This window comes from Falco peregrinus, chromosome 7 (assembly GCF_023634155.1).
Source record: "Falco peregrinus isolate bFalPer1 chromosome 7, bFalPer1.pri, whole genome shotgun sequence".
Taxonomy (NCBI): Eukaryota; Metazoa; Chordata; class Aves; order Falconiformes; family Falconidae; genus Falco; species Falco peregrinus.
The window spans coordinates 79,791,811-79,804,909 of NC_073727.1; the positions used below are offsets into that span (position 1 = coordinate 79,791,811).

The 13,099-nt window shown below is 36.8% G+C and overlaps 1 protein-coding gene across 46 annotated transcripts in view; it reads left to right on the forward strand.

Annotated features, from left to right (window-relative positions):
- Window positions 1-13,099, forward strand: part of RIMS1 (regulating synaptic membrane exocytosis 1) — a 335,729-nt gene that overhangs the window by 293,110 nt on the left and 29,520 nt on the right. The gene's annotated exons all lie outside the window — the stretch shown is intronic.

A 13,099-nucleotide genomic window follows, 5' to 3' on the forward strand; every position in this document is an offset into this window, starting at 1 on the left:
GATGTTTTACTCCACTTACTATAAAGAGCAAAATATTTTAAGTATTTTGCAGAATGTTTACAGGATGGTGTTCCTTTCTAGCTTCTAAATCTCTTTGAAATAGGAATTTCTGTGACAGAGCAAATCTTTGCTCCATCTTACTCAGTAGTCCAGCTCTGACCAGGAACAGGTCTGTATGCCTGAGAGAAAGGCACAGGGGGCTACCAAACAGGAGGATTTGCATTGCATGAGAGCTAACTCACTCTTCTCGATGATGTTAGTAAATTAAAGCTAAACTATGACTTCTAAACACTTCTCAGCATTATCTATTTAAAACTTATATGTTCCTATTCTTCACAGAACAATACTATAGTTCTCCAAATTTTGCTTGATGTAAATCTTGAAACAATAGGAATTTTGCAGGGAATAGAGCATCTAATTTTGTAATGAAATTCAAACAGAAAATCAAATATTAAAAGTATGATTATATATTATTCATTATTGTAAAACAGAGTTGAGATTATACTTGCTTTACTGTGGCTCAGGTAAACAGTACTGTCTGATATAAGCAGAGAAAATGAGATGTGACATGTTTTGTCAGTCACTATTTTTTAGTTAAAACATTTAAAAAATCAGTGAATTGAATCAATGCATTTGTTTAGAATATACACACGAGACTTGATAGGTTTTAAAAAAAAAAAAATCCATTGTTGGAGACTAAATACACATGCCCTAAATCAGGGACCCACTTTCTTTCCTTCCTGTAGTGTAGGAGAGGGAAGGAGAAATTTGAAAGGGTCTAATTCCTTTTAATGTGCTGTGCCATTATGTCTCCACTATTGAGAACTAAAATAGAAGAAAAAAAAAGTTTTGACAATATAGTATAAACTAGGTCCTTAAAATTGATTATGTGAAAATCAGTTCTAATACTCAAGTTCTGAAGTTTTAAAACTGGTGTGGAGGCATATGGGTCTTCAAAATTGAAGCTGTGTATGAACTTTAATTGAAAGCGTGAGTGTGTATTTCAAAGGAAGTACAAAAAATACAGAAAAGTATGTGCATCCTCTATAGTTTTTCCCGAATTGGTCAGTTAATTATTTTTTTTCCTATGACTGGCATAATTATAAGTCAGGTATGAGTGACATATATAGTTATTTGTTTCTGAAAACTCAAAATAGAAGATCAGAAATAAAATACAAGGTCAGATATTTCTTGTAAATTTGAGGTTCTGTATTTCTGCAAAACACGTAAGTCAGAAATTCTAGTTTACTACTGTCTTCAAAACCAGTAAAATTAACTTCCATATTGGGTTTGGGTTTGTTTGTTGGTTTTTTTTTTTAATTATAATTTGAAGAAATGGTCTATAAGGGCTGAATTTGAAGTTTTGTAGATAATTCTTGCTTTTAGTATACTGCCCAGGTTTAATTTTATATAAAAATAGAAGTGGTATGTATGAAACTGCTACTAGGTAGCCATTATGTGTAAGAGTTGATTTTCTTTTCAATTGAAAAAGGAGTGTGTGTGTGTGTGAGTGTGTGAATGCACGTGTGTGTCTGTGTATACACATGTGGACCTCTTTGCATATATGGGGAAGATCCACTTGCAAGTAACCACATTATTTTGTGCACCCTTGTTCAGTGCTGTTAGAAAATACTTATTCTGAACATGTGCCTTATAAGATTGTCAGTGGAAGAATCGGGTTTTATTTTTATGTAAATCTGCAATGAAAAGTTTCTGCTACACCTTCCTTTCAGTTATGTTTAAGATTCCGTAATACTTTCAGTAACTGTTCTTTGAAATAACAAAATCCTTACTTTCTATGGTTTGTTTATTGTGCCCACAAATTGAATAGATTTTATAGTTCATCGAATAAAGCTTGCAATCTTATGGCAGTATTCCTAATGAAAATCCAAATCTGTTTATGCTATCACAATTAAAAGGAAGAAAAGAATAGAAGAAGGGGAAAAAAAGTAAGCAAAACCCCCAGGAAGACCATAGAAGAATGAAAATGGCTCTATGCATATTCTGTACAATTTTAGTTATAATCAACCTTTCTAGTTTTCTTCATCATTCTAATTCTTGTAAATAAATATAAACATATGTAGAAAATAAATATATAACTGCAGATTTTCTAAATAATTACAGCAAGTAAACTTAAAATCATAGGAGAATGATAGGAAAATAGATTATGATAGGAAGTCACCATCTGTTGTCTTGATTTTGAGATACAACACTCTGTTCCCCGACAGGTATTCTTGTAAGTTCTTGACCAGCGAGTGATGAGGCAGTATTGATCATACTGCATTTTGATTTGAGATTCTGGGTTTCTTTTGAAAGAGATAAAACGGCTGCCATATGAGGAAAGAGCTTTATTAAGGGACTTATGCCATAAATAGAGACATAATAAAGCATTTCAGAGTGGATGGAGCTAATGATAGGGGTATATGACCAGTGAGATGAGTTCTGGAGAAAAGGAAAAGCTCCATCTCGGATAGATGGAAGTATTCCCATCCATGGATCCCTCTCGGTTCTCCTGGTACATGCAGTGGCGTGCCTTGAGAAGGTGAAAGGGTTCCTCCCTTTTGCTTTCTAAGCCCTGGTCAGCTGATGGGGGTTCAGAAAGGTCATCTGCTGGTAGGAGCATACTGTTCTTTTTAAGTGCTTATGCTTTGCAGCTATTCTGACACCATATCTTCACCCTCTTGCTATCAGAGATTTGGTAGTATCGCATCTCTGTGATGTATTCTGCCCGATGCAATTGCCTGCTGGGTTAGCAAGACAGATTTTCCTCTTTAAGGCAGATGGACAGGGTGGCTGGCTGTGTTTTTGTGTTGTTGGTTGAAGGACTTAGGGGATTTTCATTCTTTAGCCACATCTAATGGAGGCCAACTTCTCTATTAAAAGCAATTACAAAATAATTTGAGAGTGTTTACTTAATTAAGATGTGCAAAACATGACAACCAGTACAGATAGAATGAGTGAAAATACCAGCTTTGAGATAAATATGAACAAAACTACCAGAGAAGTGACTGGTGAGCCTTTTGAGACAGGGGCTCTGTTTTTTCTGAATATGAGTTCTTAGAGACTGCTTTTATTTTCCAAAGTGCTCAGGACCATTAACATCAGTATTCTGGCTAGTTTTTCATTGACATTGCTTAAGAAACGTTAATGATCTCATATAAGATAAAGGTGAGACTTTGCCTGGCATATTGAATATTGCTCCTATTACTGGCTCAAAACAGATGAGAGCAGAACAGACGCAGAGAAGGGAGCTAAGGAGCTTGGAAGAAAGGTGAGCCTGTCGTGTCTCATGTTACATTGGTATCAGGTCATTTTTCTAAATGGAAATACCTTGCCATGTTTATGGTATCAACCACAATGAAATATTTCTACATAAGAACCTGTTATTTGCTGTCCATCTCCTTTTCATGAAGCTTAACATCAACAACTTGAATTAAAGCCATAGGCATTAACATTTCAGAGGGAGGTTATATACCATGAAGTGGACTAAAATAAAGTATTGTCACAAGGTGAAAAGAGAGTGAAAAAAGACTCTTCACTCACGCGCATCTGTTGACCGGATACTTGGAAGGAATCTTTAAGTGTCTGACTGCTTCACTGAGGAAGTAACTGGCAACCTGAGCAAAACCACAGGAAAATCTTATGACATATTTCCTTCTGTAAAAATGGCACATCCTCACATGGAATTCCCTGCTACAGTATATTTCCTGTAATTTCCTTGTTAAAGAAATGGCTCTCTGTATGTTGTTTTGAATTAAATTCCAAATTTTCAATTTCAGAAAAGATCCTGAAGTGAGGAAATTGTCACTGAGCCATGAAGTCCTGATAATCTTGTACTCCACAGTATAGCTCTGCTCCTTTTGTGTGCTCACTCTAGCTTTAAGAACACTTCATCTGGTTGACTGCCCCACATTTCACCTTCTAAGACTATTTTTAAGGAGACTTTCATGGGTTTGTTGGATAACTGAAGTAAATGTTCAGAAGAGACAACCCCATCATTACATAAAATGTCCTCTAGTGGTGGAGAATATGATGGTTCACTGGAGGTACTTAATGACTCTTAGCAAGCACCACTATGCTGTAGTAAAAACAACACTGCCTGGGAAACATGGAAATTCAGCAGAGTAAAGCAGTCTTCCAGGCTCGGAGCTACATCATTTCAGATCAGACACTGCTAGGAAAAAAAAATACTCAGTGTTTCATTTTTGCCGTCTTTGTTTCGTAATGCCAGCAGGGATAATTTTCTGTCCATCCTTGTACTGATTTTATGATTCAACAAGAGATTTCATATAGGTCTGGATAGTATGGACAGATAAAGCAGATACTAAACCAGAAATAAAATATACTGGAGGTGGAGGCCTTTGGGATAAAGAGGGGTTGTTCATCGTCTTTCTTAAGAAGGCTGTTGCTTCTTTCCATACTTTTGTTACTTTTTTACAAGGGTCATGACAACCTTTTCTTGCAGTGGCCAGGCTTCTCCCTGCCCCCGACATTTCATTTTGATTGATTGAGATTTCATTTTGATTGATTGAGTCCCAGTTATAAACAACGGCAAGGATGCATTTCTAAGCATGATTCTTCTACCTCATAACCTTTGAGTTTATTTTTTTATTACTGTAGAGAGAAGTTGTGCTTACTTATAAATTACATTTATTTGATAAGAAAGCTGACTGCTAGACAAAAGTTCAAAATACTTATTTTATCTAGACTTCAATAAATCATCTGTTATTATTAGACTGGAAGGAAAGGATGGAGATCAGTGAGGAATACTGGATGTCAGAAAGAAACTGGTTAGGAGGGAGCCATCAGATGGTTTTATTAAAACAAGAGCCAGAGAGTGCTTACTGGTTGACTTTTGAAGACAAAAACCACAGGCAGATCTAGTTAATATTTTAATGAGAGGTAGTGTGTATGTTGCTAGAATGTGCTGATGATACTGATTTGGAAGGTATATCAGTTCCGTTTGCTATAGAGGAAGGACTGAATAACCTAAGGACTACAATAATAGAACGGGAATAAAAAGTGATAATGCATATTGCAAGATCGTTCCTTTCAGAATACTAATGAAAATTTCCAGATGCAATCTGGGAGTTCTGTCATCTAGAAAAAATAGGAAGAAGACGTGGGTATAATAAAAATCACAGGATGAATGTAAACTATGTGTAAGATCTGGCCAGGGAAAAAGCAAATGCTATCCTTGGTGCATCAGGCGAGATGTTTCCCTGGAAAGCTAAGAAAATGTTAACATCATTGAATGAGGCACAGCTGACAGCTCATCTAGAACACTGATCACTCAGCATTCAAGAAAATGAATGCAGGATGTCTGTGGGAATCGAGACCTTGAAAGATGATTTATTGCCTGATTTGTTCAGCCTATAAAAATGGAAGGTTTAACAGAGATATGATTGTTCTGTAAGAATGCAATGAGAGTAAACATTAAAAAGTCAGAAGAGTGTTTTAAGCTAAGGGAAACACCATTAGAAACTATGGCATAGAAAGAAACAGGTATAAATTAGTTATGAATAAAGTTTGTATTTGTCTTGAAATTACAATAAAGTTTCTAACAATCAGAACTGAGAGAGAGGTACCTTAAACCTCTCAAAGCATTTAGCATGCTAGGGATGAAATAGCGCTTTTTCTGTTTCTTATCTTTCATAATATCCCACTGCTGGCTTTATAAGATTTCTTTTCTGATGGTTTTCTTCTGTATTGCTGTCTCTTATTTATCCAAATGAAATGCTACAAGATCTTAAGTTTTCTAATAGTGGATTCAGAAACTTACCTGTCAGAATTACCATGAGTCTCACCGCTATACAGTTACCCCACAGGTTTAGTTTAGTCTCCTGTAATTCACCTGCTGTTCACTGTGTTGTAGAGGAGCATTTCCAAGCATTTGCTTGCATTGGGCATTTATCTGCAAGAAGGCTTACCATGTACACGTGAGCTTCCTTACCCACAGATACCTCCGTTTTGTAAAGTCTGCAGGCTTTGCAAATCTTTTCATTAATGTTAGACTGTGCGTACTTGAAAAGGAACTTTCTTCAGCCTTACAGAACTGTGGTGGTTAGCCTTGTTTGGCTGTTCAGTATTATCTCTGCAAGAGTCTTTCCTGTCTGGGTTGTTATTTTTCCCAGAGGAGGCCATTAGAGCTTGCTTTGCATAGTTGTGGTGATCTATGAGGACAATGGCTCTGTTGCACCAAAAGAAGACGAGGGAGCTTGACATTAAGACGGATTTCTCTTTTCAGCCAATGTAAAAAAAGCCCGTAGTGCAGCAGCAGGGACAGTAATGGTGCCTTTGGGATGGTGACAGGATCTGGGCTCTAAACCTGACACTGGCAGCAAAGAGCACCCCTCCGCACCCAGCAAAAGCTTCGTACCGATCCCATGTGCAGCCAAATGTTTCTGTGTCAGGAGCAGGGAAACGAACAAATGGATGAAGAATAATACTAAAAACAACAAAAAAGACCTGATTATTTTTGTAAGAGGAACTCTTTGTTCTAGTACTGATACTTAATTCTTTGAAACTATTGAGTGAATGTAAGCACGTTCTCTTTTATTTACTGTTGCCGTCTAGCTAAGGAATTCACTACCCTTAATAGAAACATAATTCAGTCCCAGTTACTCATCTTCCAAAAGATTTCCTAATAAGGGCTAGTATTTTCAAACAAAGTCCCACTGCTCAGTTGAGTTAGTGTTACATGTGGCTCTTTTCCTTCTTCGTGAAATATAGATTTTGACTTTGTCTTCTGTTATGTAGTTGACTGACTTGTACTCAAAAAGTATTCATTTGCTTTTCTATTTGCAATTTCTCCCTATATTTTTTAACTGTAATTTGGGCTATTTCCAGTACATAAGTAGTGTGGGATTTAGAAGAATTTATTCCTTTCCAAAAGTATAATCTTGATTTTAGCAAAGCTATGACATACACGTCTTGTAGAACTATAATTTCAAAATATGTCAAATGTATTTCATAAGTTAGCTTCACTGTTATGTTTCTGTTGTATTTTTTAATGAAATATTTTCTAGAAAGATGTACTGATAATTCTGACTGTATTTAACTGAGCTTTGTTTAAAGAGATTTTTACTTGCTTTTTCAACTGTTTCACACTGAATTCCTAAGTTTTACTTTGTGTAAATACAAACACTGAGTTGAAATAGTATCCAAATTATGACAGAAAAAGGAAATAGAGCGATGCCAAAGTACCAGCAGGAGGTGAAAAGAAGTCTGCTATCTTCATATTAAACGTTTCTACATAAATGCCTATCTGTAAGAGAATGACAGCATTAAACTTGAAGTTTATTACTCTTTGTATACTTCTTGCCTGATCAGGTCTACAGTCTGTGGTTTTCTGGAACTTGTAGGATTTTGTAGAAAGGTTTAGAGTACCTGCAAGTCACCCAGAGGACAAATATTCTCATTTTGTGGCATAGGAATGAATTTCTGTCTTATAGAAGAATAAAGCCCCCTTTGTTTAGAGCCAGGTGATGTAGATTAATTTTGATAGACCTGAAATTATTTTTTTTCCTTTCCAAAGCAGTCTTTTTTCTTTACGTACATGAACTCTGATTTTCATTTGAATGAGAGCGCCTGTTCGGCATGAAACAACTCATTCAATTTTTAAGTATTGATTTGGGAGCTCAGGCTATCTAGCTTAAAACTGGGAAGAATAGAAATAGCTGGATCTGCATTATTTCCTTCACAGGGTTGTTCCAAGTGTCTAGATGAAGTTTGGGTCAGAAATGAGTTGTCATAGACAATCACCTACACAAATGGCTGCTCAGGACTCTGTTAATGTCCCCATTTTTTGTTGAATTTTGCAGGTTCTCACACTATGGCCTTTTCCCTTATAGTCAATGTAACACAGAGTTCTGGAGAGCAGATCAAAATATTTCATAGAAAGAGAGATTTTGAAATCTGTCCAGTATTTCTTAAAAACCATTTATGGTGTTATTTTTCTCATGTAACTGAACAATTTGCAATAATTTTGAAAATGTTTTAAAACTATTCTTAATTCTTCCCCACAAACATACAACTTAAATATTTTTGTGCACTCTTTTCTTTTACAGATCACCTTTAATATTTTGCTTGCTTGCTTGTAGCTTCAGTGTAGCTACAGTTAAGGACAAAGTGGGTAGCTGCATCTAAATATGGGCAGAGATTCTTTTTTGATTCCAACACATTGTATTTCAAATATGAGTGTCATATCTCTTAAGTCCATTAGGGTCAAGAAATCATTTAATTCTGGATCTTTCAGAAAATAAAATGACTTTTTAGAATCTTGAACTTTTTTTTATAAAACGTCTATAAAATGTGTGATAATCATCTATTCAATGAGAATAATATTGGTGGGCTGAGTTTAAAAAATGTGAATTTAGCTGAATGCAAAGAATCATTAGATTCAGAGACACTATTTTAATTTTATTTATCACTTGTACATGTGAATGTGAAGATGAGCTCTGAGAGATTTTTCAGTATTTTTTTTTTTTGCTAGGGATAGAACTGTTAGCAACAGAATCCAAATGAAAAGCGGTAAACCTAACCTAAGGAAGAGGATCGATAGGTGTTTTTAAGGGACATTCAAGGATAATAATGATAATGATGGTGATGATAATAATAATAATCATGCTTGCTGCTTTTATTGCAGTTGATGATGTTAGTGTATTTATAAAAAATCTGTATACATACCTATAATGTAACTGATAGAGTCTGCAATACAGATAATGGCCCACAGACACTCTGAAGTGCATACCATAAGTAATAAAATACGCAGAACTCAGTAAAATTATGAAAAAAATGTTGACATGATTTTTTTAAAAAAATATTTTCAAGTTCTCTGGCAAGTCATTACGTTAGGTGAAAACTGATTTCAAATCTAACACCTTATGATGTCCATCTTGACAAGACACCATTCAGCTTGAGCATTTCCTTACATATAAATAAATATGAATGGCATTTTAAACCAAAATGCAGGTGGCATCCGATAGAGCAGGTACTGGTTTACAAAACATTGCAGTGTCGCTGAATCTTCTTCTTGGGTGGTTTGGTTTTTTTCTGAAAAAAATACTTAGCTGAAAGATTTCACCCAGCTTTGCAGGGCCATGTTGGTACGTTGTTTCCCCATGTAGGAGCTCAGCATATGAGTAGGAGACTGGGCAGCAGCCACCCGCACAGCATGTCTTGTCTTTGAGCACACCTAAGGTACAGTCCTAAAAGCAACTCCCTGCTCGAGTAATTTTTACAGATCATGAAGGGAGACTGGATTCAGCTGGCTGAGACCCAGACAACACCAGCATTGCAGGACAGGAGAGGACAGATGATGAACAAGGACAGTCACTGGCTTTGTTCCCACATGCATCAGTCTGGCAGCGTATCTGCTATCCAAGGCTATGGGCCAGTCCAATGTTAACTTTGTTTCCAAGAAGAGAAGGAACAGCAGTTTAATATAAACATTGTGTGACAAAGGAATTTGATCTCTGATTGTATAACATTTATTGCCCAGAGTCCTCTCCATACTTCAGATGGCATATAAATTAAATTAAGTAATAACCACTTTGGCAAGTCTTAAAATGGAATAAAGTTAGAAGAGATGAAAATGAGTACATCATATTACTTGCTAGTCCAATCTTGCTTCCTGCCCACCAATCTGATACACAAAAAGGGGGAAAAAGGGACTGAGGCACCCATTGAATTTCTGCTTCTTCAGAACAAAGCTTGGCTCGCCAGTGGCATCTACCTGTGCTTCATGTGTAAATGCTGCTCATGAGCAGTGGGGTTTATCCTGTGGAAGTGACTCCTGTCTGTGCATGTGAATGGCTTCTGTCAAAATGTACCAGGTGTGATTTCTTTTTAAGGAAATCGGAGACTAGTGAGAATTTAACAGATGTTTATATTTGAACATGCTTTTTTTAATTTTTACGCTATCTTTCTTTTCGGTTGTACATGTACTGGTGTTTCAAGTGTTTAAACTTTCAGTGATTTTTAACCACTGCATTTGACTAGCCAGTTTGTTGCATCTGCTAAATATTCTCCAAATTACCAAGAAAAGACAAAGGAATAAAACCATTCCAGGAAGTTAGAGATGTTGGGATCTCTAAGTCATTGGAATGTTGTCAAAGTGCAAATATTTTTATCAACTGTGGCATATGTTCACATTTTCATCAGCATTTTGAATGCTCTGCCAGCTTTTCTTTAATTTGATAGGTGTGCGATTTTTAGAATGTGATCATCATATAACTTCCAAAACAGGACCAACAGTGTAAAATGTTAAGTTTATTTAAATATGTATTGATTTCTATTGTATTTTTAGGTGCTATGTATATCAGTTATTTGATATAACTTACTCTAAGGCATGAAAACACTGTGCAATACTGAATTACCATTTCCTGTTGTATAGACCTCAATATAGTTACTTACTTAGACCTCAGTAAACAATACATGTTGCCTCTATATATCCTCAGATCTCTGTTGGAAGGTTTATCCCTGAACTTGTTTGGGTTTACTAAAATTTGACAATGTGTTTAGATTTTTAGACTGAAGTCTACAAATACTTAACTGCAGTGTCATAAAATATAGACATTCAAAGAACTGAAAGAATGAACTACAGTAGTTCTTTTGATGATCTGTGTGTGTTTATCCTCATAAATTACCTGAGAATTGCTTTGAAATTACTTACTATTTATAAAAGTCTTTGGTGCTCACAGTCAGTCATACATAGTTTATTTAATTTACCCGTATAGTCATTTTTTATATTGCAAAAATTCTGTTTCTGTTGCCTGATAGCTTCAAAACCACTGCTTTACAGGAAATCCTAGAAATGAGATGTTTTTCTTCTGGGAAGCTCTAGATATCTGGCAATCCCAGCAGAAATTCCCTGTGTAATGGAAGTTTGACCAGTCAAAATTGCCCGCCGATTCCTGCTAGATTCTGAAAAACGCAAGATTTGATATTACTGAAGAAACAAACCAAGGCAGAAGAGTCTGTGTGAGAAGGCAATGTAAGATGGTGTGTCTTTGCGTTGTCAGTAAAGAGAAGAAACTTGTTTTGTTCTCATTTGAGCACTCCTGCCTCCTCTCCAGTTTCCTCATGGCTTACAGCTCCTGAGTGTGGTCAGGCAATAAGCAAGCAAGGGGGTTAATGCTAAGCCTAGAGGAAGCAGTTGCCTTTCTGCTTTACTTCTGTGATTTGTGAAGCACAGAAGTTTTGTGGTTAGATAAGATAGAAGGGTTGTCCAGAACAGACACCCAGCTTCTGGTTTTGAAGCTCGGGTTAACTGGGTAAGTTCCGTTTTTAATGTTTCTTGTTAAATATCAAGTGTGAAACATAATTGAAGGTGGGTTTTTTAATGGCGGCTTTTGTGTCTTTGGGATAAAAAATCGGTGTCTTGGGAATCCATTTATTTGTAATGTTTTCTCTGGTCTCAGAACAGAACTTGTCAGATTGACAAGTTATCTTAATGCAGGTACATGTAAATAGAGTTCCTGTTTATAAAGCAGGTTAAAATATCTGCAAAGCTCTTCCAGGGAGGAATCTTAGGGCTGCTGTTTTGATTAGTTTTGCTTTCCCACGGCTATTGATGGCTTTATTTATAGCTCTGCCATTTGATTAGCTTTGATGGTGCGAAGGTTCTCTCGCAGAGCATGGCCAGACTGAAACACTGGGTTAGGCATAAATGTGACCTGGGATTCATGTATAAGAGTAAATCAGTTATACCAATCGCTCTCTCTTTGAAAATTATCCTACTAACCATCTTTTCTCCTGCCTGAGCAGCTCTTTTCTAGAGTTCATGGTCAGGGCAGTGTGGGGGAATTTCTTTGACAAGGCTCATCTGCTTGCTTCAGTCTGGACTCCACAAAGACTGAAATGTTAATGGGGGAAGATGTTCAAGGGGCATAAAAAAAAAAAAACCAAACCACTTCAGGGTGTATGCATAGCAGGATTGGCTTGTTTATTGCATACTGAAAGTACTCTGTTGAAGTTTAGTATTTATTGATAGGGAATAACTTACCAGAGAAACATTTTGAGGGAGTCAGTTGTCTTTCCTCAGAGGCACACCATGTTACGAACCAGGTTCTTCTGTCTAGGTAGAGGTACTCCACGGCACTGTGAAGTAGGCGCTTAAGAAAGGTCACACACAGGATGCAGTTAATATAGTAACCAAACTTTCTCTGGAGTCTCAATAATGGCTATTGTGTGAGGCCCAACCACTCCAAGAGCGGGGTCTGGCAGAAATGAGTTGCATTTTTATTGCACTTATTTCTTCTCTAACGTGAAAATATACCCAGCTCTGGCAACAGGTTGACGTCACAGCAGAGAGCGAGCTATCATCTGTGTGTGCTGGAACAGGCAACTTTGATACATTTATGTAGGGATTATAGTCAGGTCAGGACTTGGCTCTTAACATATGAAACATTGTCATCGACCAGGGGATCCGGGAGACAAAGTGACTAAAAAGGTGACATAGAAACTGTGGTGGGTTTGAGTAGCAGTTCACAGTTTTACTTTAACAGGAATTCCATAGTTGCAAGTAGAGTTTTATTTATTTATGTTCAGGCAACATTTTTATGCTTATGCCTGGATACAGGCCTTTACCCTACGCTCTGCTTCAAGGGGATAGCCATGTTTATGACCAGCTTGGGAACAATGCAAGAAATTTGATGGGATCCCAAAGTTCCCCTTTTAGCCAACGTTCAGGCTCTCCCTGTCTGCCTCACCTTAATTTCTGGGCCAAAGTTTGCCCATGGTCAAAATCCCAGGTCCATTAAATTGTCTTGCATTTATTTTGGAGCATGTGTTTTTAAATATCTGATCATGTTCCTGAAATATTCAGATGAGTGACTCTTCCCAGTAACCACCTCCAGATTGTAACAGGCTACTGCAATACCACTTAAAGTTTACTGACTTTGGCAGGGGGGGATACTCTGAAGAGGGCAAAAAGCTCCTCTCTAATCCTAGTCATTGTGGCTTAGAAACAAATCTTCCTGTGCAAATGCCGGTGACTAAGTATTTGACATCATGAATTGTTTCATTTACATGGCGCCATTCTGTTGCATGTGGCAGCTGCTTTCATCGCTTTGCTTGCTCTGGATAAAATAAATAA